This window comes from Nanorana parkeri, unplaced genomic scaffold, assembly GCF_000935625.1.
Source record: "Nanorana parkeri isolate BGI_ZX_2015 unplaced genomic scaffold, ASM93562v1 scaffold95, whole genome shotgun sequence".
Classification (NCBI taxonomy): Eukaryota; Metazoa; Chordata; class Amphibia; order Anura; family Dicroglossidae; genus Nanorana; species Nanorana parkeri.
Window position 1 is genome coordinate 1,807,925 of NW_017306363.1, and position 27,809 is coordinate 1,835,733.

Here is a 27,809-nt window from a genome sequence, read left to right on the forward strand (position 1 = left end):
TTTTTTATGTTTTGGTTGTTTACCAATAGATAGAATATGCACTATACGAGGCTTTAAATAGGTTTCATTTTTTTTAAATACAGCTTTCCTATTTTCTGTATGTTCAAAGCAATTTAAATGATACCTCCTTTTTTTGTTTTGTTTTAATTTATCAGGTAAAATCTCCAGAAATGTTTCTTTGTGAAGTCGAGCATGTGACGACGAAGGGCTATATAAAACATCAGTAAGGGCTCTCAGATCAACAGGTTGTACATTACCTGATGTGTGTCTACTTCTAATATTGCTACTCATGGGCTGGGTTTAACCTGTTTACTTTCTTGTCATTCAGTGGAAATTTAGCACCTTCTAGCATTGGTTCCTTTCATTAAAAGTAAGTGCTGATCTTACCTCCGTAAAGCTTCTTGCATCATTATCGGATCCATTATTTACAGCAAGAAAAATGTGATACCGGTAAAGCACTCTAAGGAAGAATGTTTTCTAGATGTTCAGTAGTCTCCATGTTCATATTTACCTTAAAGTATATTTAAACCCAATCTCCAACATCTCGTATTAACTTTAAAATGTTAGGTCATTTCAAAAGGCAGGTTTAATTTTTTTCTAAATTTGTAGCTTTCATTAAAATAATCATTAATCAAATTAATCATCTAAAATAATAACAATAATTGCTGTTGATCCTGTAATTAGGATCCAAAAAAAATCTGAATTCTATTACTATTATATGGTAGAATTCCTATATGGCGCAGCCTTGATGATGACTTATAGGCACACAGTTAATTGCACAAAATCTTGCCTGGGGGCTTTTACTTCTAAAGAATTTGTATTTCTGTCCATCCATTTCTGAGAGTCATGCTGCTGTGCCATACAGCACAACCAGGTCAGTGGTCTAATTTTTCTCTACTGCAGTGAAGTGATGCAGCTTGGCGGCCTCACCACCCTCAGCCTGGTATTGAGCAGCAAAGAACAAAACAGCACAATGATGAGCTCATCCCTCTCCTAATGCTTTTCTCAACACTTGTCATCATATTCCTTGTCGTTGCGTGAGCATTCACCTGATTTGGCTGCCCACCGATCTTCCAGTCTGAATTTGTACTGTACAATTCATTACACAAGGCTAATATAAAAAAAAGAAATTCAGGTACATACATTAGCTGTTTTTAAAAATACATAATACAAAAATACATTAAAGAACATTAAAGAATACATAACTACATGAAATAATGTTCTTCATATCTGTCTGGGGTTCAGCCTGTTTCAATGGGTTTTTGTTGGCATGAGAATTGCTTTTTAGAATCATTTCAAACTTTTCTGACATTCAGGCAGAATGGATGCACCTGAAAGCAAGCTGCAGTTACCAAGGTCCACCCCCACTGACGCATTTCACTCAATCACAGACTTAGGAGTAGAGAGAGTGATCCCTATGACTAAGCGCGTTAGTGGGAGCAGACATGGGGTGCGGGACCCCAGTGATGGGATATACGTTTCAATAAACTATCCCAGCAGAATCTGGTGTGCGGCCAGCTTTTCTTCTGTTTGTACAGGCTCATATTGGAGCAGGGGAGTGCTCTCAGCGGCAAGCACCTGGCTCATTCCTTTCCTGGGCTGTGGTGGGGCGGTGCTTCCTTTGTGTGGTTTTCCTGTCCGTCCCCCACCACACACACACACACACACACACACACACACACACACACACACACACATATTCCGTGGACCTATGGATTTAATATGTCTTCCACTTAGAACAAATACTCAAGCACACACAGATATACAAATAGAGATAAAGGAGAAATATAATTTTGTCTGCTTAATTATAGGAACGGAATATCTTAAAATATTAAATTAATAATTTTTAATTTTTCTGATAGGTACCAATATATATTTTTTTGTCACATCTTTATATACATTAATATTTTTGTATTTATATTATTTACATCAGATATTTTGAATATTCTTATATACACAAAAAAATCTATTTTTCTAAAGGTTTATTTGTTTATAATTTTACTTTTCCTTAAAAAAAAAATGTTTATATAATTTATAGAAGTTAGACGTGTAGATTATAGTAGCTGCTCCAGCTTGTAATTTTCACCAGTTGACTTGGAGTAAACCGAGTCTTTCACAGCTGGTAAAACATGACATGTCTGCAGTGTATCTAAACCCTTAGACTAAAATATCCTTATCTGTCCTTAGATGTGGTGGCTGCTTTAGGTTTTTTTTCTTCAGGCTTTCTCTTTTATTTTCACCTGGCAGTCGTAACACACTTCCTGTGCTTCTATGACCACACTCGCTCACTGGCAGGTTATGGATGACATCACTCACTCATTAAATGGAGGGCAGGTGTTGTGTAGTCCGCAGAGATAGATGCAAGGGCATCCCGAGGCCGGGTGTCACCTGGAGCAGATATCGGGTGACGCCCTGCTGTGACGTCATCCCGCATGTGCGATCATCTTATTGATACCTGCCGGTGGCCATCTTGGCAATGGACATCGGCAGGGAGAGAAGGGGACAGCCACCCGGCGCGATAAGGTATGCCGCCGGGTCCCCTCCTCTCCCCCGAAACTTTCAGGCTCTCGGTCCATGACCGAGTTCCCAACTTTTCAGAGGGGGTGACACCAAAATGACTGTCAGTCATTTTGGTGTCACCCCTCCAATAGTGTCACCCGGGTGCAGGTCGCACCCCCCTTGCGATGCCACTGGATAGATGGGAACAATGCTAACTGATAGCAGAGAGCCCAGGATGTTGTCTGCTTACAAGATCAACAGGTATTGTTTGCAGCTGCTGAGCAGATATAATAAAACACTTTGGATATATATTTACCAAACCAAATAAAATAAATTAATTGTTATGATTTACCAACATACCTAAGATGTCTTCCCCTGCCCTCCCCAGGATTGGGCTGGATCCCCTGCATTTCAGCCAACCATCTGACAACTCGGGGCAGCACCTCTGCAGTCCAGTACAAGTCACATTGTACTTCAGCAGCAGCCATGACATTGATATAACCACTTAAGGACCAGGACTTGCATGTATGTCCTATGGTAGTTAAGTGATTAAGTTCAACACCGTGACCCCAATTTACTAAAGCCGTAGGGCATGTGCTCTTCAAAATTCCATTTTCACTTATCTTAGTGAATTAGGTGAAACAAAGTAAACATTCCTTTTCTATAGAGTAGTAAATCAACTGCCATCTTCACAATGGTTAACTCATTTTAATTGCACAACCGCAAAGTTAAACAGCCTTGGGTCAGACCTGCTTAGCCAGTTAAACATTGATGTACTGTATGTACACTGGAGAATCGTATGCAATCATCACCTTTTCCATGCTGGAAGGACACAGAACTCATTGTGATGTATTGTATCGCTAGAACATGATTGTTCTGTCAAACAACATTTTAAACCGTCGCCTTGATCAAGACGTGTAGCGAGTGATGTCATAGTGCTTAGAGGTTTGTTTTTTTTTAAATACAAAACATTCAGGACACATTTAGCTTTATTGAGAAAAGAGTTCTGAACTGTTGGGTGTTAGTAGATATGTAAGCTGCGAAAAAATTTGGTTCAGATATTTTGTTGTTTCGTAATTCGGATCTGAACTTCCATTCGGTTCGGGTTCCGGATTCGGACCAAATCTATATTTTGTTGGTTTCGGATGAGTTTACGAATGTTTGTCGCGACTAACACAGAAAACCATATACAGTTATTACTACTAAAGCTGACTCTCCTAGAACAGAATGGCATTCAGGATCCGAATTTCTGCATTGCATTGGGGAGTACCCGAATGCCATTCGGGTCTGGGAGCCTCAGCTTTAGTATTCTATGTATATACCGTATATGGCTACCATGTTGCCGTAACGAACATTCGTGTTCAGACCCATTCAGATTCATTAAACCGAAAAACACATCTGATTGGCCGGAAAAGTTAAATGTCCGATTCAGTTTCTTTTTTTGAACAAAATTCAGACGGGATCCAAAATTAGGAAACAGGAATTTGGATTCGGACACATTCGGATGCATTGGGATTTGGAAATTCGGATGTGTTCGATTTTCGGAAAATGTGTCCGCATTTTGATTCGTAACGAAACTAATCGCACATGTCTATTAATTAGGGATAACACAGGTTTGGACCAAACCCGGTCCAAACCTGAGCTGCTCCAAACCAGGAAGGAGTCTCTCCTGAACACGGAATGAAGCTCCTGCCATGCCAGCCAATCAGCTGCTGGTGGGGAATTCCCCCACCCACAGCTTGATGTAAGCAAATGGGCAGAATGGAGTGATGTCATTGACCTTATATGGCTGTCACAACAATAATATCACTTGACTATTTATGGAATATAGTTATCAAACAATGTTATATAAGAACTTGCCTTTGAAAACTTTTCTTCTTATCTAATTTAAAAAGATTTAAAAAAAATGCTTGTGAAGGTATTTTTTCTGGTAAGTTGCTGAATTTCCACTGAATTGATACATATGATATTGTCTTTGTGAAAACAAAGTAAATGTTTATAGGACTTACTCAACTAAACTTTTGCAGCCCAGTTAAGAATACATTAAATTATTGATGCCCTTCTAGCAGATTCTATACCAAACCGTGTCCAGATCTATTACTGACTCACAAATGAGGAGCCCAAATCCGTTTGTTTCACACTTCGCCTTATGCCTCTGGGAAGGTAAAAATGAAAATCCTGAAACCATCACACATCCATACCAGTTACTGTGAACATTTCAGCTATTCAAGACGTTAGGCTCCATTTTCCTTCCTTTTTTTTTTTTACTGGCTTCTTTTTGTTTTCATATCAAGGACTGTTTTTGAAGCAATGGCAGTCTGTCCTTTTATTTTAAGAATATCCATTGTTGAATAGATTACGTTAATATGGAGTAAGCCGGGCTCTGAACTTTTACATCATAATGTGGGGAATATTCCATTTCTTTTTCATTTGAAATACTTTCTTTAAAATAAAACTATAATCCTTAGCTTTTTCCTCAATAATAAAGTATTTTTAATGAGGCGTTTCCATCTTACCGTTAACTCTTTAAAGTTGAACTCCAGGCAAACATCTATATACACGGAGGAAATACATATATGGAAGTTGTTTTACCTGCCAAAGAATTTGTATTCCAGTCCTGACATTTATACCAGTTTGCCACACAGCCCTGTCTGCCAGAGCAGAAGACCTGATTTTTCTCTGCTGCAGTTCAGTAATACTTACAGGTCTTGTCCCTCCCCAAGCCAGTGACTGGACATCTTTTCTCCCCCTCAGGTTCTGCTGCACAGGGAGTACAAGCGACTGATTCCCATCCAATTTCAGGTCCTTGAACTGCATACACTTAAGAATACATTTAAAGAACAAGTCCGGGTAAAAATTGCAGTGCTGGTTTTTGTCTAGGGTCAAAAATAACAGTCATACTCACCTGATCCTCTGAGCAAGCTGGATGTGACAGCACTCCGTCCATCCTCTGAGCCAGCTGTCTGTGACAGCGCTCCCTCCATCCTCTGAGCCAGCTGTCTGTGACAGCGCTCCCTCCATCCTCTGAGCCAGCTGGCTGTGACAGCATTCCCTCCATCCTCTGAGCCAGCTGGCTGTGACAGTGCTCGCTCTATCCTGGCTCCCCCCTTCGCTGCAGCAATGTAATGTCCCTCGGCCCCCACACATCCTATAAGCTGTGTATGGAGCGTGATGACACAGGGACCTTGGACAGCTGCAAGCCGGCTTGGAGGATCGGGTGAATATAACTTTTTTTATTTTTAACCTGTAGCTCGCTATATACTGAGCTTTGTGTCACAGGAGGAGGTTAGTATATGTCCTCCCGTGACCCTTAAGAGAACTATGGGGAAAAACACTGACCCCATAGTTCTCCTTTAAGGATGCATTTATTTGTGTCTTTTATACCTGCCTGGAGTTCAGCTTTAAATATGCTGCATTATAAAACAATAAAGCAGAAACAACAAAATATATAATAAGTACTGGAGCTGTTGCTGTGATAATGCCAAAGTTGGAATGTCACCTTCGACTGGTAATTCTCTCTGAACTCTCTGAGCCTAGCTGTTTATCTATAGAGATACAGTTGCCATTGCTTTCTGAGTAAATGTCAGTTCTTAAGATGCAAAACAAATATTAGCTTTTGGATTTCAGTCATTCGTGATAAAGTTTACATAGAGAATAAGTTATGGAAATATTTATTTTGCTTTATATATACTTTTATTTTAAATATGATGGTTTCACACTGAACACAAATATATATTGCTCGCCTGCTCTTATTTTTTAAACCTACAAATGTGAAACCTTAAAAATTATGCTACGGTGAAACACAAATTAGGTGGTTAGAAAATAATGATGGGGAAAAAAAAGAAATATATATAGAGGAGATACTGACTACTACAAAATCGTGAAGCCTATTGTGGTGCAACCTGATAGGTCAGCCCGTCGTTGGCTGAACCCGATGACTGTGAAGTTTTTGATCTTACAGTATCCATGACTGAATATATATTTTTGTAACAGAGTAGATGTCTTCTTTTTCTATTTTGTCTAATGACATAATGTTGTGTTGGGAAGCGGCTGAATCGACCTGTCGGAGTGTACAGGGTCTGTTGACACGCTGAGCTGTCTTGATTCCAGAAAATAAATGTGTGTGTTCTTCTTTGGGTTCAAATTTCTATGTATAATGTACACAACCCATTTTCTATGGACATGAAGGAGAGATATATACAGGCCTGGCGCTACCGCAAGGCAAGTCAGGCAGCCGCCTGAGGGCGCTGCAGGGTGAGGGCGGAAAAAACAGGGCATTTTGACAAGTACTTGTACTTGTCAAAATGCCCCGATGTTTGCGCTATGTTTTTATTTTTTTTCACTTACCTTCGGTGCGGGAGAACAGAGGCGAGTCAGCGCTGTTCCGGTGGGAGGAGCTCCAGGTGGGGTCCTAATTTAGGTGGCCGGCGACTGCCAGAGGATCCCGACACGCGCGGCACCTCAGGCAGTCGCCGGCCAGCTAAATTAAGACCCCACCTGGAGCTCCTCCCACCGGACCAGCGCTGACTTGCCGCTGCTCTCCTGCGCCGAAGGTAAGTGGAAAAAAAAAACAGCGCAAACATTGGGGCATTTTGACAAGTACAAGTACTTGTCAAAATGCCCTGTTTTTACAGGGGGTCGGGGAGGGGGGTGGGCGCAAAAATGCACCTTGCCTGTGTAGGCAAGAATCCTAGCACCGGCCCTGGATATATACGTGAACAAAGGATCATTGTGTGACAAATGCAGCTGTTTAACTTTTTGTGGGAAATATTCCTGTTCCATGCCGGTGCATAAATAGCTTCCTTGGTTTTTGTTTTTCCACACTGCAGCTTTGACCAAATTCTTTTTTACATTCTGACAAAAATTTGTCGTTCGAAACGAAACCATTTTTACTAAATACGCCATGTATTAAAACACTGAAATACTTTGTTCGTAATGGTAATTAAAGCAAACTTTTTTCTATACCCTTGCAATTGGGCTACCCCTGCACTGCAAGGGTTAAGTGCTCGTTTTTGTCTAGGTGCAAATCTAACAAAGTTATACTTACCTGATCCTCTGAGCTGGCTTGGTGTTAGACTGTTCACTGGAGCCTCGCTCCCCTTACGCTTCAGCGGTCTAAGGTGCCTGAGTCATCACGTCCTGAACACTGTGTATAGTATGTGAGGACCTGAGGGAAATAATAGGAGGAGACAGGCTGGAGGGAGAGTTGTTCCCGGGGTTCGGTGAGTTTTGACCTTAGGCAAAAATGAGCACTTAACACTTGCAGTGCAGGTGTAGCCCCACCACAACGGTTAAAGGAGAATTATGAGGCGAGTGATTTTCACTCCGTCTCATAATCTGAACCGACCTGTGACAATGAAACTGTCACAGGTCAGCTCAGTAGATTGGGAAGTGAGCGAACACATACTGTCGCTCGCTCACTTCTCGATCTATCCGTGCAGAGAGCCGTGACTGCCACTCAAATTCCTGCTGCGCCGTCTCAGTATACTGTGAGCTGTAGCTCGCGGTATACTGAGCTTTGGGTGATGGGAGGACGCTAGTTTGTGTCCTCCCGTTACCCTTAGGAGAACTATGGGGAAAAGCACTGACCCCATAGTTCTCCTTTAAGAAAATAGCCAGAAATCTTCTTTAAAAGGTTTTAAAGATGTTTTTTTTTTTTTCTCAGCAGAACTGAATTAAAGAAGTTCGCCCTGCAGCTGCAGACTTGCCTCTTTCGACAGCAGTTGCCTCCCGGGTTATCTACAGCCTGGCCATAAATAGTTCCAGCATGTCCACGTCTGTGCACTAATGTCCCATAGACTGGAATGGGATGTTACTCCCACAGTATGCCCTATTTAAAGAACTTTGGGCAGAATTATTCTTAACCCTTGCAGTGGGGTTACCCCTGAGCTGCAAATGCTCGTTTCATCTAGGGGCAAAAATAAAAAAGTTTGACTCACCTGAACCTTGGAACCGGCTGTTACACCGGTCACTGCAGCCTGTCTCCTCCTCCGCTACAACAATGGATTGTTACTTGGCATCCTCATGTCCAATACACTGTATAGGAGATGATGACTCAGAGAACCTTAGACCACTGGAGCGGAGGGGGAGCGAGGCGGCAGGGACCAGTCTCTCGGAGGGGAGTCTAACTTTTTTTAATTTCCTTCCCTAGATGAAAACGAGCACATAACCCTTGGCAACACGGGGGAGTCCCACTGCAGGCGTTAGGAATAATTCTGCCCGGAGTTCTTCTTTTAGTCTTTGAGACGTTCGCGTTCTACACTTTTAGCAGACAGACTGTAGACAAAGCGGGAGGTAAGTATGCACCTGTGGATGGGGGATGTTGTGTGTCTCTGTTTCAAATTTAGGTGGCTAGGAAGGGCCAATAAATTACGGAACTTCTCCTTTACCAAAAAAAAACTAAATTCTGGCATGCCAAATTTTTTTTTACAATTGAATAAATAAACCAGCGGAAACACATTTTAGCATTTTCCTTTTAAAACCCAAAAAACTGCAAATATTGTAAAAATAATGTTTTAATGTCCAGACAACTGTAAGGATATAAAAAGTCCTGAATATCTTTGTATCTGCTTAAAATTCAAAATGTCTTCTCCACTGTATTCATTTTATTGTACAGTTATCATCTCCACAGCACCAAGCATTTGTTAAAAGATTAGATTGGACGTGACACCCACATGTGGCATTTATTCACCGACTATAGTAAGAAAAAATATTAAATAAGATGGCAAATGCCTCTGACCAGACTCCACTGACCTCCGTCTTTCCCCTACCCATTGCAAATGGAGGAGAGATCAGACTTTGGGTACGGCTCCTTTTCTTTGATCATGTTTTATGCTTCTTAAAATGTTCACACTGTCGATAAGTATGATCATGGAGGCCCATTTTATGAGATTAACCAATATTTGTCTTAGTAAAGGATTTAGAGATGATATCCAAGTGGTTTGTATCTTATTGGAGTTGGTGTCTTGGAGTTATCTTCTAGTTGTAGGATGAAAGTGACTCTGAACTCTGGAGTTCATTCTTAAAAATACATTTAAGTACCTGAACTATGAGCAAAATGTTATCTTATTTGTGTATCATGTTGCCATCCGCAGTCACTACAAACACCCTTCCCTATCGTTGGGGTATCTGGTAAGGAGTGCAACAAGTCTCTCTCTTTATTTGTGTATCACTCGGCTGTAGATCCTCCAATCATCTCTGAATTGGTGCTGACACTGTCCTTCCTTCTGGAGGGGGGCAACTTTTGTTCCCCATGGTCCCAGTGTGTGCTGTAAAGTAGTCACCGCTCCAAGCTCACTCCTGTGATGGACTAAAATGTAATGTTCAGTTAACCAATTTGTATTGAGATTGTAGTCCATCAAAGGAGTGACACGGGGACCTTGGGGAACAAAAGTAGCCACCCTCCAGAAGCAAGGACAGTGTCAGCACCAATTCAGAGATGATTTGAGGCTTTCCAGAGTTGGCTATTCGAATATCAGCTTTCTGATAATCAGTATTAGCCACACCCACCTGCCCCCATATCACAATGCCCGGACCTGCTGGTAGGTGTGAAGCATTGCACTATGGGATGGCGTAAGGTGGGCATGCTCAATTTCTCTTATGAAGGAAGCTGAGACACTCAGAAATCCTTTTCTATATCACTTGTGTCGATGACCACAAAGGAATTCAAGCCAAAGCTTGGGCGTCAGGCAACTAGCAAGGGGAAAGATCAGCAATGACGGCCTCCATTCTTCTCTTTTGACAAGTATAAGTTAAGCTAGGCCACGCTCCTGTAATATCAGCAATATAAACCTGTAGAATAAATCTAGTATAAAATATAACTAGTTTCTCATGAATATTGGTTTTCTCCAAAAATGGCTCCAATACTAATCACAGGTGATGATGATGTTGTGTAAAAAATATATATTCTATGTGTTGTAATTCCCATAAGTGCCCCCATCACAACGCTCGCCCTTAGAAATGTTATTTTATCACTGGACTATTGATACTAAAGCATCTTTAACTAATAAAGGGCCTACCGACATGCTGGTAGGCAATACCTTTAGCATTTTTTCTATAGACCTGTCCGTATTCAATAAGGGTTATTCCACTCATCTGTTGATCTCAAGTTATCTCTGGAAAAGGTTACAAGGTTTTTTTTTTATTGACTCTCTTCATTATAAGAATTCCTCTTCTCCTTGCCATCTCTTTGTGATAGTCCACAACTGTGCCAACAGCCAATGGTGAGGGCATTAAGGGCACCATAGGGGAATAAACAACTTGCATCTATTTCTGGAAGCAACCTAACCAAAAGCAGAATAAAGCTAAAATGAAATTCAGTTCAAACAAATACAGTTCAAAATACGTAAATTGCAGTTCAATATTTTGGAGAATTCCAGCGTAAGTTAGAAGACCGACTACTGTTATGTTGCAGTGTGGTGGGTACGCCTATTTAGAAGTAGTAATGGTGATGTGAATTGATGCCAAATGGTGGACTATGAATAGATCTCTTCCCTTATGTTTCAATATTGTTTTGAACGTCACTATGCACTATGCCTATCTCTTTCAATGATACCAATGTATGATGACTTCCATGATTATTAGCCATTTTTCTTCTTTCTTTTTTTTTCTGGGATTTTACCTTTCCTGATGATTTTCACTGTGTGGTTGGAAAATAGGTAATAGATGGGGCAGGACTTGTAGGATGTGACATTTTCAAGATTCAAGTGTCGATCCAATATTTCACTTATTCACTCTGATTCTCATCCCTCCCTGCCTCGGTTTTCCAATTCTAATTGCGTTAATACTGTAATTAAAAACTTCTCACTTGCCTTCTGTGTGATGACTGTTTATTTGAAAGGATTCTTGCGTCGTAGAAGCAACGTGGGGAAGGGCCTGTGTGTGGACAGCTTTTGGCTTGTGTGGATGGGTGAATGCAGAGTGCTCTCAGGTGCAACCCACCGGTATTTGTCATCAGTTTAAGATGCATCTGAGATTATTGAGAGTTCATTGACGGGTGCTTTTGACATGTTTTTGACCTGCTTCTTACCTGCAGTTGACCTCCAGCTAAGCATCATCATCCTGCTTAAGGACCTGGATGAGAACCTTGCAGTGGGGCTACACCAGCACTGCAAGAGTTAAAAGAGAACTATGGGGTAAGTGTTTTTCCCCATAGCGCTCTTTAGGGTCACGGGAGGACATATACTAGCACCCTCCCGTGACCCAAAGCTCAGTATATAGCGAGCTATTGCCCGCTATATAGTGAGAGCCCCGCAGCCGGGACAGATCCCGACAATGCTGTTGCGATCCACCCAGCTGTGCCCGCCCCCTCCTCCATTCGTTTGTCCAATCACCACTGGAGGAGGGGGGAATCCCTGTGGGGAGCGGTGATTGACAGTCACCACTCTCTGTAGGGAGATGATCGGAAAGTGAGCGAGTGACGTTATGTGTTCGCTCACTTCCCGATCTATAGAGGCGACCTTTGACAGTTTCATTGTTACAGGTCGGCTCCAACTATGAGGATGAGTGGAAATCAGAGTCTTTGACCATCTTGATTGACCAGCCGGGGGGGTACAACTCTTTCCCGCATGGAATGAATACATCTGGGCACCCAAGTCATGCTGGCGGTGTACACCGAGATACACACGATGTCCTGCAGCCTGTTTGCAGCCACTTCATGGTTACATGCACTCCATTAATGGCTGTATGGTATTTGTCACGGTAAAAATCCTAACAGTAACAAAAAGGAAAAGCCGCACTCCTTAGTTCCACCAAACATCACATTTATTTATATCTTTACATCGCGGCCACATTTATCATCCTCATTCTACAACCACCTGCCACTAATGCGTTTCACCAGTTTGAGCTCACGCGTTAAACCTAAATGGATGAAATGCGTTAGTGGCAGCTGGTTGTAGGATAAGCATGACAATTGTGACTGGGACGTAATGATATCAATTAATGAGATGTTCGGCGGATCTAAGGATTGCGGCTTTTCCTTCTTTCCTCACGTGAAGTTAGAGCGCAAACGAGCTTAATGCCTGCACGCTTGGTGCGCCTGGGAAAGGGGAACCAATGTGGAAATCAGAGCAGTGATACCTCCATTCAAAGACTATTAGCAACAGTGTATCATGCCAATGTAATGTGGGTTTAAAAGGCCAATTGTCACAATGTGACAACACGAGCACAGTTGGGAGACAGGGACTGAGCATTGTCACCCAAGAACAGGCTTTCTTTAACTTTAGTCATTGGGTTTATATATGCCTTAAGGTGTTCTGGAAGTGCTCATAATTAAAGATAAGCAGAAAGCTTGTCCTGGAGGATGCCCCGTGCATTTCTGAGCTGAATTCATTAACATCTTAATTTAGAAAAATCTTTATATTAACCACGGGCTATTGATAAACGCTGAAGGATGAGCTATGGATCACAGGCTGGCACTCAGGAACAGCGACTGTAACGATTTTCAAAAGTCAGAGGCAATTGATGTCCCAATCAATGCCCCACACTTCTTCATTTAGACGGGGCCGATCATTCTGCTACCTCCCAATCTGCATCAGCATGAGATACCGCTGTGATTTCATCACTTGGAAACAAGGAGGCCGTCAGAAAATATGTCATATATTGGATGGTAAATCTACCAGGAATAGAACATTCTCCTAATTGGAAAGATGTGTGAAACCTGGGAGGTGGTTGTGTGAATCTTGTGAAACCATTTATAAGCACACCCCTTAAAGTATATGGCAAAGCATAATAATCTAGTACATTATGTAATCCATTCACATTTCCCGGTTTTATCCCCGCTAGTCCAGAAAAATGCTGTTAATACGACATCAATCCAGCCAGTTCTTCCAGTTTGGAATGACAACACAGTGGGGTTGATTTACTAAAGGCACATTGGCTGTACCTCATGCATGGGCAACCTATCGCGGTACCACGCTTGTAGCCACTGAGCTCCTGAGAGCGACCCGTTCTTTCACAAATGTTTGTAGAAGCGTCTGCATGCCGAGGTGCCTCATCCTATACACCTGTGGCCATGGAGGTGACGAACACCTGAATCCAATGATTTGGAGGGGTGTCCCAATACTTTTGGCAATATAGTGTATATGCATATAGCTGGGGCCACTATTTTGTGTTGGGAGTGTGCTCACTGCTCTGTGGCCAAGCTGTCAATGACAGCTCCCGGTCACTGCTTACCATTGGAAGGCGGTAGGACTTCCAATCACCTGATCACTGTAATACCCAATCACGGCATCTTTCCTTTCGGCTTTATTCAATTGCCAGTATTTTTGGGTATGGGCGAGCATGAGATTCTCTTACTTTCCTCTTCTGTAACAGTGCTGGTGCTTGGTCACTTACCCTGCACCGCAACATGAGGGTACGAAGTCCTCAGACCCCCCCTGGATCAACTTAGAGATTACACAGGGCTCACTCCATGACTCAAAATGTTTTGCCATCTAAGGCATCACGTTACTTTTAAGGCACCACATTAACTACTTCAGCACTAGCCTGTAACACATTACCAGGACACTTTTCAGTTTTCAATTGCACACTTCCTGTCTTCTCGTTTGCTGATTTGGACTCCCGAACATCTCCCTCTTGTCTCATCTTGGTAACCTGTGAAGGGCTGATGAGACTCCTTGGATTTCAGTGCAGGAAAGGCACCGTGTTGTCACCTTAGTACAGAAAGTTATGATCTCATTGGATTTGTGGCAGGATCAACAGGTATTTTTATGCACAGATCTAACAAAGTGTTTCCAATGGCATCTTTAACAGACCCAAAGGGACTAAATAAAAGAAAATCATTGTTAGGCTTTACATGTGCTGTGGGGCCGTTCACACCAGCCCGGTGTAGTGTGATATAAAAATGTCAAGCTAGTTAACATGCATTCATTACCATGCATTGCTTTAGGCCAGGTGTCACCCGAAGCGGAGACTGGGTGACACCCCGCAGTGACGTCATCGCGCATGCGCGGCCATCTAATTGACGTCTGCTGGCGGCCATCTTGGTGAGAGAGGAGGGGCCGTGTACCTGGCAGGATTGTAATGCCGCCGTGTCCCCTCCTCTCCATGACCAAGTGCCCGACTTTTTAGAGGTGGTGACACCAAAATGTCAGTCATTTTGGTGTCACCCCTCCAATGATGTCACCCGGGTGTGGGCCACACCCCCCTTGTGACGTCACTGGCTTTATGGCAGCCCATTAATTTGAATGGACTGCCCAGCACACAATAACAGACTGCAAATCGCACTTGGAGCAATTTCAGCACATTAGTGCATTGCAGGTGTGTACAAAAGGTGCTTTGGATGCCATAATGAGTGATACCACTTTGCGCCAACTTGTAACCGGTGAATTATAGTACCACAATGGTGTAAAGGGGCCCTCGATGACAGATTTATGTTTGCAGGTGGAAACAAATTCTAAACCAAAATGTAATGGATGATGAGATAACAATGTCAGGCGACTTATGACGTCATGAATACAGCATATCGAGGCCTTTCCTGTGTTCACATCACAAATCTATTTGTTGGCTGAAGCAGCAGATATCAAATGTCCTCTCGGCTCTATATTTAGGTTGTGTAAACTCGTAATAAAAAGCAGAGTTTGACTACGGAGCAGAAGTGGCAGGAGAAAGTAATCCTCTTACAGTCATTCTACAACAATGTCTGCGCTATAATACGGAGCTGCCAGTGGTGGGGGATTTAGCCCTGTGCTCTGTCCTATCCGGTGCTCTATTGTTTGTCTTCGGCGCTCTCTAAATTACTTTTAAGGTATCTCTCTCCGGCTGCATAATTCAGAAGACCTAATTCCCGTCCACAGAGAGACTGACTGCAGTGTAAACGCCAACAGAGTTCTGGGGGATTAAATATATAAATCCTGATTACAGGAATATATGGTAATATACAGTCACATTTATTTTTATATCGCTGCATTTTCTGTATGAGAGTTCCATTGCTCTAGAATATTTTGCAGATTGTTCACATGCCTCGGAGCACTGTGATGTAATGTTTTGGAAGGGAGAGGGGAGTTGGAGGCTGCATTTTGTTCATTCAATGATCTGCAAGGTTTTAGTCTGATATGGAAGCATCCCCTTGATGTGGGACCAAATTCAGGGGTTAAAGGAGAACTATGGTGTTAGGGCTTTTCCCCATAGTTCTCCTTAGGGTAACGGGAGGACACAAACTAGCCTCCTCCCGTTACCCTAAGCTCAGTATACCGCGAGCTACAGCTCGCTGTATACTGAGACACCGCAGCTGAAGAGGATCCCGACAATTATGTCTGGATCCGCCCAGCTGCGTGACTGACAGCTGGCTCTGCCTATCTAGAGGTAGAGCCAGCGGTACCCGCCCCCTCCCCCGTCTGTTCCGCCAGTCAGCGCTGGAGGATCGGAGCGGGGAAGGGGGAATCCAGTCCCTCCCCTGTCATGGCTCTGCCGTGACAGGATCTAGAAGTGAGCGAGCGCCGGTATGTGTTCGTTCACTTCCCCATCTACTAAGCCGACCTGTGACAGTCTCATTGCCACAGGTCGGCTAGAACTACGAGGATGAGGGAAAAGCACTTCCCTCATAGTTCTCCTTTAAATCTTATAAAATACATTCAAGTACCTCAACTATTAACAAAAATGTATCTTATTTGTGTATCACTCGGCTGTAGATCCTCCAATCATCTCTGAATCGGTGCTGACACTGTCCTTCCTTCACCACAAGAATTATAATAATACCCCGGGAAGTCCTATAGTCTCAGCTGTAGGAGGACCACTCATGGGTAAATACTTGGATTCCCTCCTAAAAGAAATGGTTCTACAGTTACCCTCCTATACCCGGGACACCAAAGATGTACTAAACAAAATAAATGATCTGGTAATACAGGAGGGTTCCCTTCTTGTTGGGATCGATGTGGAATCACTTTACACATCGATCCCTCATGAATGGGGACTAAAAGCCATAGAACATTTCCTAGATGTACATTTTCCATTGATGGCAACTCAAAATGAATTTATTGTAGAATTACTTGAGTATGCCCTCTATAACAACTACTTTCAATTCTCGGGAATGTTCTATAAACAGATTAGAGGCACATCGATGGGAGCCCCATGGGCCCCGTCCTACGCATGTCTCCATCTGGGCTTATGGGAACAGGAGCTAGTATACAATCATCTACTATACCTGAGCCACGCAAAGACGTGGCTCAGGTATATTGATGATATACTAGTGGTGTGGAGCGGAGGTGAAGACCTATTGATATCATTTGTTAAGGATTTGAACATTAATAATAGGAATCTAAAATTCACTTACACTCAAAGCAATACACAACTTTCTTTTCTGGACCTCTCAATAGAGATTAAAAATCAAAAATGAATCACAAAAACATATAGAAAAGAAACGTCAGCAAATACTGTCCTTCATGCGACCAGCCATCATCCCCCTCCCCTGAAACAGGGTATTCCCACAGGCCAATTTTTAAGAATAAAACGCAATTGCAGCGAACCTGCTGATTACTTAAAGGAATCCAAAGACCTATACAAACATTTCAGGGAAAGGGGATACCCTCATAAACTAATTAAAAGAAGTAAACTAAAAGCAAATCAAAGACCAAGAGAAGACCTTTTGAAAAATAAAGAACTAAAAACAAAAGGCCCAGTAAATGAGAAAAATAATTACACACGTATAATAACTAAATATGGTTCTAATTGGGAAAAACTAAGGCAACTCCTAACAAAACATTGGCACATATTCGATCTATGCCCACCAATATCCAAAATAGTAGGTCCTAGACCCCTACTTACAGCCCGCCGCTCAAGAAATCTAAAAGACAGTTTAGTCAATTCTGAATATACATCTAGTTCATCAAAACAATCATTCCTAAACTACAAAAAAAGACTTAAAGGCATGTATCGCTGTGGGGGCTGTCAGATTTGCCCATACATAGACAAAACGAAAACTTTTAGAAACTCGGAAAACACAAAATCCTTCAATATAGTAAGTTTCAATAACTGTAATTCAAGTAAGGTCATATATTTGATTGAATGCCCATGTCAGAAATTCTACGTGGGCAAGACTAAAAGACAACTAAAAGTAAGAATAGGTGAACACCTAAATGATATTAAGAGAAGAGATGTAACAGTCCCCTAGCCCAAAATTTTTTGGAACACCATAATGGGGTCTCGGATGGACTTACAGTCAAAGTCATCTATGCACTAAACATTTCCCCCCGCAGAGGAGATTTCGATAAGATCCTCCAACAGCGGGAGAAGATGTGGATCTATCGATTAAAAACGATGTTACCTATAGGGTTAAACAACGAATGTAACCTAAATGTCTTTTTATAAGATAATATGTTCAGCTTAACTCAGCAATAGATCCACACCTCCTCGTAATCTTTTTACCCATACGGGGTTAAATTGCCTTTACATAGCGCTAAAAATAAGGGAGAAAAATCTGTATATAAACACGGCTGTGTGGGAAACACTCTTTATATATGCAAATTTTTATTCGTATGCTGTCTAATGAAACCAACAAATGGTTTCACCTGAAGGAAGGGGAACTATCCGTTAGAATCTGAACCAGTGAGCGAAAAGAAAGAAAGAGGCGTGATCCAACTATTTAAGAAACAGTTCTCCCAACCTCAGAGTATGTCCTGACGAAGCCCCGCATAGCAGGAGGGGCGAAACGCGTCGACAGACAGAGATCAGACGCATAATCACCACGCTATAAGTGGCTATACGATCCAGATATCAAGGAACACTGCTAAGCTTCCAATTGGGGTTTAGGGGTTCTCGGTGACGGACAGACTACACCCAGAATATTCAGGAAACTGTCTAAAGATCCATCAGGTGGGAATACCCCTTGAATCCACTATTGGGGATCAGATTGCAACAAATCATCTCCTGGAGGAAATAACAAGACGTTCATACACCTGAATGGACTACTAGACCACACAGGAAAAGATCTTCAAACCTCCCGGACTATGAGAAGAAAAAACTTCAGTAACGTGAGTGACTAAAAGTTTCATATTTTATGTCCGCTAAGGACACTGTCTGAATATCACTCTGAAGTAAAATCTTATACCTTCTACACCCAAAATTCAACACTGTTGAGAAAGAGAAGATTAAAGTCAGGCGATGCATTGAAGATAGTCCAGTGATAGTCTGTCCCTGAGAGAAAATTCCCCCTTCTGTCTTTAGCAGAAAGTTCGTCTTTACTTCACCGTTCCCACTATGGTATTTCACGGCTGACGAACAGGAAAGGGTCAATTGCACATACGGCTAAATTGAAGCCAACGGTACTCAATCAAGGAAGATTCCACTCCACATCTAAAATATCAAACTAAAGGAGGACTGTAATGAAAGATAAACGAAAGAAGGGAAATAAATTGAAAGGAAAGTGAATACACATCCCTCCAAACTAAGAAGATTGTTATACAGGAATTATGTATCCAACTAATATCATTATTTGATCATATGATATAATTCCATAACAAACGGAGGAAACCAGGGTCATTATCACTGATCTGTTCAGATCCCTCCCTTCTACTTACACCCTGGAATCTAAGGCATAATTATCCCTGATTTTCCTATCCTTGGGATATCCCCCCAGCCCATACAGCCCATGCAAGTTGGTACATGGATGGGTTACCTCACAAAGGGATAAAGACCGACATAATACATACATCGGTCATTACCCCTTACGGTGAAATCAATATCAAGTGCATATGAGGATCGATCCACATACAATTCATGATTGTCTGTATTTTACTAAGTTTTAATGGTAGCAAGTAAGCTAAGTGTGATGTCTTATATATCTTTTTCAATAAAATTATTTTTCATACAATCAACTGGCTTGTCCGGATCCCTAAATTGACCACTACGAACTCGTTATCTTTTAACGAGTTAATCCCTTTTCTTTTGCATCAATTAACCTGGTCACGGATCGGAATACACAAGCAGTTACGCAAACTCCAATAGGGTGATTACAATTAGTCGGATCTCCAGGTAGGAACACAAATCCTTTTTTCTCACAAGGGCTACTTTTGTTCCCCATGGTCCCTGTGTGTGTTGTAAATTAGTCACCGCTCCAAGCTCACTCCCGTGATGGGCTACAATCTCACGTTTAGTTTACTAATTTGTATTGAGATTGTAGTCCATCACAGGAGTGAGCTTGGAGCGGTGACTACTTTACATCACACACAGGGACCACGGGGGAACAAAAGTCCAAGTGTCTAGCATACATACTGCATTCCCCAATATGCCTATAGAGCTAATTAATACTCCAGTAACCTAGGGGTTAATCCCAATTTGGTTGCAAATATGAAAATACACTTTACAGATGGACTGTGGCTGGGTATTGTAGAGTCAACTATTTACACATTCTTTAAAACACGTCTTCACTGACCTTTCTAGCTGCAGGCACCATGGAGTAATTCATCCTCGATGTTCCAAGAAAAAAATACTTTCAATTTCCTGGTCCACTGGCTCATTTTGTTCTACCCTGCCAGCCTGAATATGGGTGGACCATGAAACATGGTATGAAAAGTGGAATGAGCTTTTCCAATGTATATCACATGCATTACATCTCTGCAATACATGCACATTTCCCCATGGTTGGTCTCTTTAACCCTTTCGCTGCCAAGGACGTACGTCGTACGGAGCTACAAAAGTGCTTCCAGCTGGCCAGCTCAGTACGTCGTACGGACCTGGCATTTACAGTTCTACTATAAGCTGATGGTCGCTTTAGCGACCATCAGCTTATAGTAGAACTGTTCAGCAGACTGTCCCCTTTAAATTAATAGCTGTCATACGAAAGGGTTAAAAGTGCTGCAAGTACTAAAAAATACATGTTGATCCTGCCAGAAAATGTGCTCCTAACTTCCTGTAGTGAGCCAACAATGCTGCCTCTGCTGCACTGAGAACCCAAGCAGTGTTTTCAGCTTTGTTCAGCCCCTCCCGACTGGTCTACCTTCTGTTTTGCATAACATAGGGGGAAGGTGTTTTGTAGTTCAGCAAGGCAGAACACTGCTTGGGATTTCATTGCAGCAAAGATAGTGTCAGCTGATGGCAAATTTCTCCTAAAGGGACGCAGGCAAAAACTAATTTTTTATACCATAAGGAGGCGTTAGAACTTCCTGTCCTGGTGATGCCTGCACAGATTGACATCTGAGGGACAGGAAGTGGAGGGGAAATCTCATCAATGGATTTGAACACAGAGATAAAAACCTGACAATGACTCTTCCCCACTCTTCACAAATCATGTCCCCATGTGAAATGTGTTAGACTTTCATGTGGCCAATTGTTCTTCTCTATACTGATTTATCTTCAATCTTCAAGGACACTAATATGTTTTTGTAATAAGTAGATTCCAAGCTCTCTCAACAGCCAATCGCATGACCAATGCTAAGTCATGTGGTCTCTGCCAGAGGATCTTGGTGGATTGATGCTCAGGCAGATTCAGTAAATCAGCAGACCCACCGCACCACCTTTTCCAGGCTCTTCAGAGAGCCTGAACGCTGCTTCAGCTTTGTCATGACCGGCTGCCGGAGGAATTCTGATTATTACATCAACAGGAATGTTTTGTGTGCGGTTTCCAATACATTTTCATATAGCAAGTTTTCCCGGTTTAAAAATACACATTTTGAGTGCAGTTCCACTTTAAGGCCTTCTGTTAGATGGAGATTCATGAAACCGGCATCGGTAAAGTGTCAGGATTATGATTGGACCGCGTAATTAGAAACTTGTTAACGAGATAAGAATATGCTTATCCCTTCCAGAGAAGCAGCTAATTGTCTTACCCAGCGCTTTCTGTTAAGATGTGACTTGTGATTATCGATCCCATCTATAAAAGTGGCTTTGCAGCGTTTTTATATTGTACAGCTGGACGCAGGCGATAGACAGCGGGCAGTGCGGGAAAACGCCAAAACCAAAAAAAGTTTTTATTTTCTCCATATAACTTTTGTGATTAATAGTTTGTACTGCAGGTGCTGGAACAGCTGAATAAGTTGGGGGTGGGAAGGGGGGGGGCAGTTTTGTATGTTGGTTTTGTGTTGCCCTAGTCAAGACTAAACTCGTGCACCCCCTACTCTAAATTTGCCCCACTCTTTCCTGTAAACTCCACCCCTTCCTGTTTATGCTCCACCTTTCCCTCTTAGAGCTCCCCCTCTTCCTCTCTGAAGTAAAAGTGGATGATGAATGACTATAGTTTGTTGTTGTAGAGGGAGTACAAATCGCAGCAATACATTATGCAGCAATGCAGAATAATGTGAAGCTGCATACTACATGCTGCGCCAGGGTTGCGGGCTTATGTCTCCAGCGGAGAATCTCAGGAGGGTTGTGCGTGGTCTCAGAGGGCTATGCGTGGTCTCAGAGGGGCTGTGCTTCAGAAATGGTTCTGGTCCAATGCAATTGCAAAAGATGCATGCATTTATTTCCGGATGCACTGGACCAGTCCCCAGGCATTGCTGTACATTACTGTACTTTGCATTCTGGTGCAGGCGATCAAACGTGTCTGCGCTGGCATTTTTTGCCGCCCCCCTGGAAAGTGCCACCCAAGGCAAATACCAAATACCTTCCTGCAGCCCACAGATTAATGATTATACCCAGCCTAATGGCCTAATGATTTGCACTTATACTATAAAAGCATGTCATAGCAATTAACTTTGGGCAACTTTTGTATTTGGATACATCCCTTACTCAGCAGCTTCTTTCTTGGTCCTCCATTACTTGGCACCGCTTCTCCTTAAGGTGAATTTGTGCTTTGCCCTGCCTTGAGCTGGGTGGTGCCGGGAGGGTCACCCACAGCTTGAAGCGGTAGTGTTTTGCGCTCTGTGGGTCTGTACTTCAAGATATTACTCTGAACAGTTTCTTCAGGTGCTTTGGTGCCTCTGTGTTATAATGAGAACACATGCTAGAACAGAAAATTATTTCACGAAGGTCTTAGGGACTAGATCGCCATGCGTAAATACTGAACATGAATGCTCTATGATGGTACGCTTGCTGCAAAGTTGTTCACAAAGGACCAAAATGACGCATTTTGCTTTGGGATGAAAAGACATTTAACTTGCATATAAAAAGTTTTTCTGCCTTGAGGAAGGGACCCTGTGCGGCCCCAAAACGTCGGCTTTTCTGATCACTGTGACGTCTTTGTCCAATAAAAAAGGACATATTCATCTTTACTACTGAGTGCTGGTGATTTGTTTCCTTGTTCTGTGTTTGCACGGCGCCATCTGTGTTATCACTGCGAGCACCATTTTTTCTTGATGGACGGGAGTGCTGCGAGGTGTGCGGAGGGCTCCCCCATCGATCCAAATTTTCATAGTTCTTACTGTAAAGAAGTAGAACAGTCTTTCACTGGTGCTGGTGCTAGCTATCTAGATTCCTTCAATAAAGCGCTGGATGTGTTTATAGATGCACAAAATATAAGCAGCTATTAAAGTAAGACTATGGCCTCCCATTTTAAAATCAATTTAATGTAGCACCTAATAATAATTGCATCAGCACTTACGCTTTTCTCTCAGCCCCCCGCCCCAGCAAAATCTAATAAATAGCTGTTGATCCTGCCAGGGACGTCCACCTCATGCAGCTTCCTTTGATGGTGTGGCAACAATACTGCACTGCTCCTGGGTTCAGAGCAGAATTGTCTCTCTCATGTAGGCTGTTTGCTTGTGCTACAATGGGATGAAACAAAATGTTTTGGGGGAAGGCGGCTCTCAGCACTGTGACAGGCCTCTAGCTTGTCAATCAGCCCCTGGTCGCTCTTAGTCCCACCCACTGCTTTCTCTATTGAGAGCACTGCCTCTGTTACTGAAGCCCACCCACTGTGATCTGTGAAGGGGGAGCCTGTGAGACACAAATGAAAGAGGACTTGGCTCAGTCAGGGGAGGTAAAGGAAGTTTTTTAAATACTTTGAGACTTGTGCGTCACTTAGTAACTGGATTTGGGACTTGTTCAGAATTTCAAATAGGAGCCTTTAATTGCACTTTAATATTTCCGAGAAATAACACTGGAAAATGTTGATCCCGCGAGTATTGGACATTCTTCGCAGATCAGGATGGAACTTTCAATCTGGCAGGACAAATGAATTCACATTTGCTAAGAGTTTTTAGCTTTCCTCTGGATCAGCTTATGAATTTCTTGTATTTAATTTCTCTATTTAATTTCTTGTTGTCTTTGGTTGAACTTGATGGATCCGTAACTTATGTTACATCTTATAGAACTGTGATTTGTATTGGAGTGCGTATTACAAAGTTTTTATCACCCCGATCAGAAGTGTCACAGAGAAAGGTTTGTATTATTATATATCTTCTATAATTCCTTCCTAACTGTTTGGAATTAATCTATATTTGGCTTCGTTCAGTGTGATTTTAAACCCTTTACTTTAATTCTTTGAGTTTAAAGTTTATACATCTTTTATCTTGATGTATAATTTATATAAAATCTTTATTCTACTAAATAGAGTGCACTGGGTTTTCAGAAAGAGCCCAGCAATAGCTGCCTTAAATAAATAAATAAATAAATAAATCTTCAAATGGCCCTTCGTGAACCAATGTTAATTTCATCTACTAAAAATGATTGCCATAGTTTTCCTCAGCTGCATGTTTTCAGTGACAAAAACTAATTTAATAGGACCAGGGGCGTAACTAGAAATCACAGGGCACCATAGCAAAATTTTGTATGGGGCCCCGTGATTGCTAGTTATGCCACTTGCAGATCCCACCTGATATACCAAACAGCCCACCTGAGACTGACCCTGCAGAACCCACCATAGACTCTCTATAGTGGGCTCTGCAGGGTCTCAGATGGGCTGCACACCACTTACCTATGAGCATTGTCCGCTGTCCGCCTCCGTGGTTGCCGGGCCCCGCCTCCTCTTTTGTCCCCGGGCCCCGATTCCTCTTCTATCGACGTGCCCGCCTGCTCTTAGGTGGCTGGCCAGTGATGTAAGAGGAGGCAGGGTTGCTCTCAGACGGGCCCAGCCTTCTTTTTCACTGCGACCGTCGGCCTCTTCTGCCGCAGCTGCTGGCTGTCACTGACACAGCTCTGCAGCGGCTGTGAGGAGAAACTCGGCGCGGCTGCTGCACACATCACTAACAGGTTGTCAGTGATCTAACAGCGGTGCGTTCCTCTTCACAGCCGCTGCTGAGCTGTGTCAGTGACAGCCAGCACCCTTGTATGCCATAGCGACCCAGGTGGCCCACATGGCATCAGAGGGATGCCCTGGCCGGGCCCCAGTGTTACGCCACTGAATAGGACTAAAACTATGACGAAAACACATTGCAACTCTCATCCACTAACAAAAAACGCAACGATAATGGGAGGGACTATTGCATTTACTCATTTGGATTTCCGGTTGCCTCTTAGCTCCGCCAAAGCCCCATTCTCCTGACTCTATCGGCAGCTGGATTGGCTGAGACGCAGGCTCCATTGGTCTCCCTGCCGCCTGCATCAACGTCCTGCAAACCACAGAGAATACTCCTCCATTGGTTACTGATCCATCGGATTTGCCTGCTACTGTCACATGAGTGATTCTTCTCCCATCTTCCTAGCAAGTTAGCACCGTGTAACAGCTTTCTCAGACTTGTTCCCTTCATCACACCCATTTACTTCCCCATCCCCAACCCCAAATCTTACGAAACTTGGTTTTATTTAATTTTAAGTTCAATAAATACGTTCTATATCACAATGGCTAAATCTGTGTCTGTATTGCATGTTCAAACCTTAATAGCATAACTAATAAGAGGTTACTAGAGATTTACTTCAGGAATATATAATGTAATTGGAAATTCCAGAGAATTGCTTAAATAATGTGTTACACTTTAAGTAAACCCATTAGATTTTAGTTGACAAAACTAGACTTAAACTAAAACAATTCAGATGACTAAAATACGACTAAAACTAAAATGGCATTTAGTCAAAAGAAACAGTTAAAGGGGTCTATTTATAAACAATTTGCAGGGCCCTTCATCCTGCACATATCTGTGAATGTGCATTCAAGGTGAATAATGCCAAAAATGAATGTTCTTCATATATTCTTTCCCAGTTCGAATGTAGTGTATTGTAATAACACATTATGGCCACTAGATGGAACAGAAGGGCATAGTAGTAAAAAAGTATTTATTTCCTAAATTCCTCAGCTCCATCTAGTGACCATAATGTAACATTACCTTCTAACTGGGACTGTTTATGGCATTATTCACCCAAAAGGAACGTACACAGATATTTGCTGGACGAAGGGCCCCAGGAATTGGTTATAAATGGACCCTGAAGTGTGTGTATAGCCAACACATTTTTGTTTAGCTTTGGCTAGAGTAGGGCAGTTTGTCATGATTTTTGCTGCCTATTGTATCTGTTGGGGAGATTCATCCTCGCTATTTGTCCTGGAGGGTTATCACTGAGACAGAAAGCAATTGGAAATTCTGAATTTTGGACTAGTCATCAATAAAAGGGGGTGAGGGAAAATCTTCCATTGGGGAAACCTGTTCCAGAGACCCTCCAAATCTGCTGTCAGAGGCAGGAGTAGGCAGGATTTGCCATAAGTGATCTTATACTACAGACAGTGGCGTAACAATCACCATAGTGACCCAGGCGGTCGCTATGGGGCCTTGGGCACAGTGGGGCCCGGCCAGGTGCCGTGCGGGCCGCCTGGGTCGCTATGGGATCCTCTGCTGGTGGCTTTCACTGGCGGCTGAAGACGAACACGCCGCTGTTCAGATCATCTGTGCAGCAGCACGTTCATCTCCGCACAGTCAATAAGAGCCAGCAGCAGCGGTGGAGCAGGCTGGACACGGTATTCTGTCAACCACATCAACCTCGCGGACCACTGACGTCACCGGCAGTGGAGGAGGAGGCGGGGCCCGTGCTCAGCAGCAGGGGAGGAGGCGGGGCCCGGTGACGAAGGAGGTAAGGAATGCGACCAGCCCCCCTGAGGGTGACCCTGCAAGCCCACCATATAGAGTCTATGGTGGGCTCTGCAGGTTCACCCTCAGGTGGGATCTCGAGTGGGCTCTGCAAGGGGTATAACTAGAAATCACGGGGCCCCATACAAAATTTTGCTATGGGGCCCTGTGATTTCTAGTTACGCCTCTGACTACAGATATGAAGCTATGATGCTCCACGAACTCGAGTGCCTTTTGAACATCAACAAGTTCTTTGAAACTCCCCAGGAAGAATTCAATTTAAAAAGTAAATGTTTCAGGGTACTCCGCAGCTACAATTAGACACTTTTTGGGAATAGGCCCACAGTAATTTAAATGCAGCTGGCTTAAAATATAATTTGCTCCTTGTTCTTCGGATCTTTTTTTTTTTTCTTAATAAATTCTTTATTTATAATTTTTAAAAACATACAATATAAAACATAAGGAGAGATTTACAAATCATTATCTTAACACAAATACCGTAAATTAAATAAACATGAATAGGCCTCTTGAACCCAACCAGATAGAAATGTAAACTAAATTGCTTCACAGAACAGAACAGGTACAAAAAAACCAAAAAAAAAAAAAAAACCCTCTTTCCTCTTATACACACTGTCACAAGTCTCGTCTTATTACGAGATAATCTGCTGAATTTATAAACTCCCTCCAATGAAACCAAGTTTTCTGGAAGCTATCGGAGGTGTTTTTAATGGAACTTGTAAGGTCTTCCATAAGGAAAATTTCCTGAATGCGATCCAACCATTGATTTATGTTAGGTGGTTCTGGTCTCTTCCACAAGGCTGGGATACAAGAGCGCGCAGCATTAACCAAGTGCCTCACAACTGAGCATTTATAAGCTTTAGCCCTCATTCACACGAAAAAAGGCCGGCACGTACAGCTCCGTGCTGCGTGCACGGCCGTATCGGGTAGCTCCCGGGAAGGACAGGTGCTCCGTGTGATTAGTACGCAGCCCCCCGCCCTCTATGGGACTACGTGCCCCACGCCACCCTACGTTTACCCGCCCTGCAAGTCCGTGCAGGTGTCCATACTTGTACGCTGATGGGATGGATCCTGTCTGCGTCCGAGCCAGGAAACACACACCTGTATGGACCTGCACTTGGGGTAAGAGTAAGGAGCTGCCTGAGACGGCCGTGCATGCAGCACAGAGCTGTACGTGCCGGCCGTTTCTAGTGTGAATGAGGGCTTAGTCGAAATAGAGTTATGTTGCAATAGAAAAAAGGCCGTATCTCTTGGAATGGGAAACTCAGAGGGGAGAATTTATCAAAACTAGAGCAGAAGAATCTGGAGCAGTTGCCCATGGCAACCAATCAGCTTCTCTCTTCAGTTTGTTCAGTTAAAATTTGTAAATGAAAGAGAGAAGCTGATTGTTTGCCATGCACAACTGCTCCAGATTTTGTCTGCTCCAGTATTGAT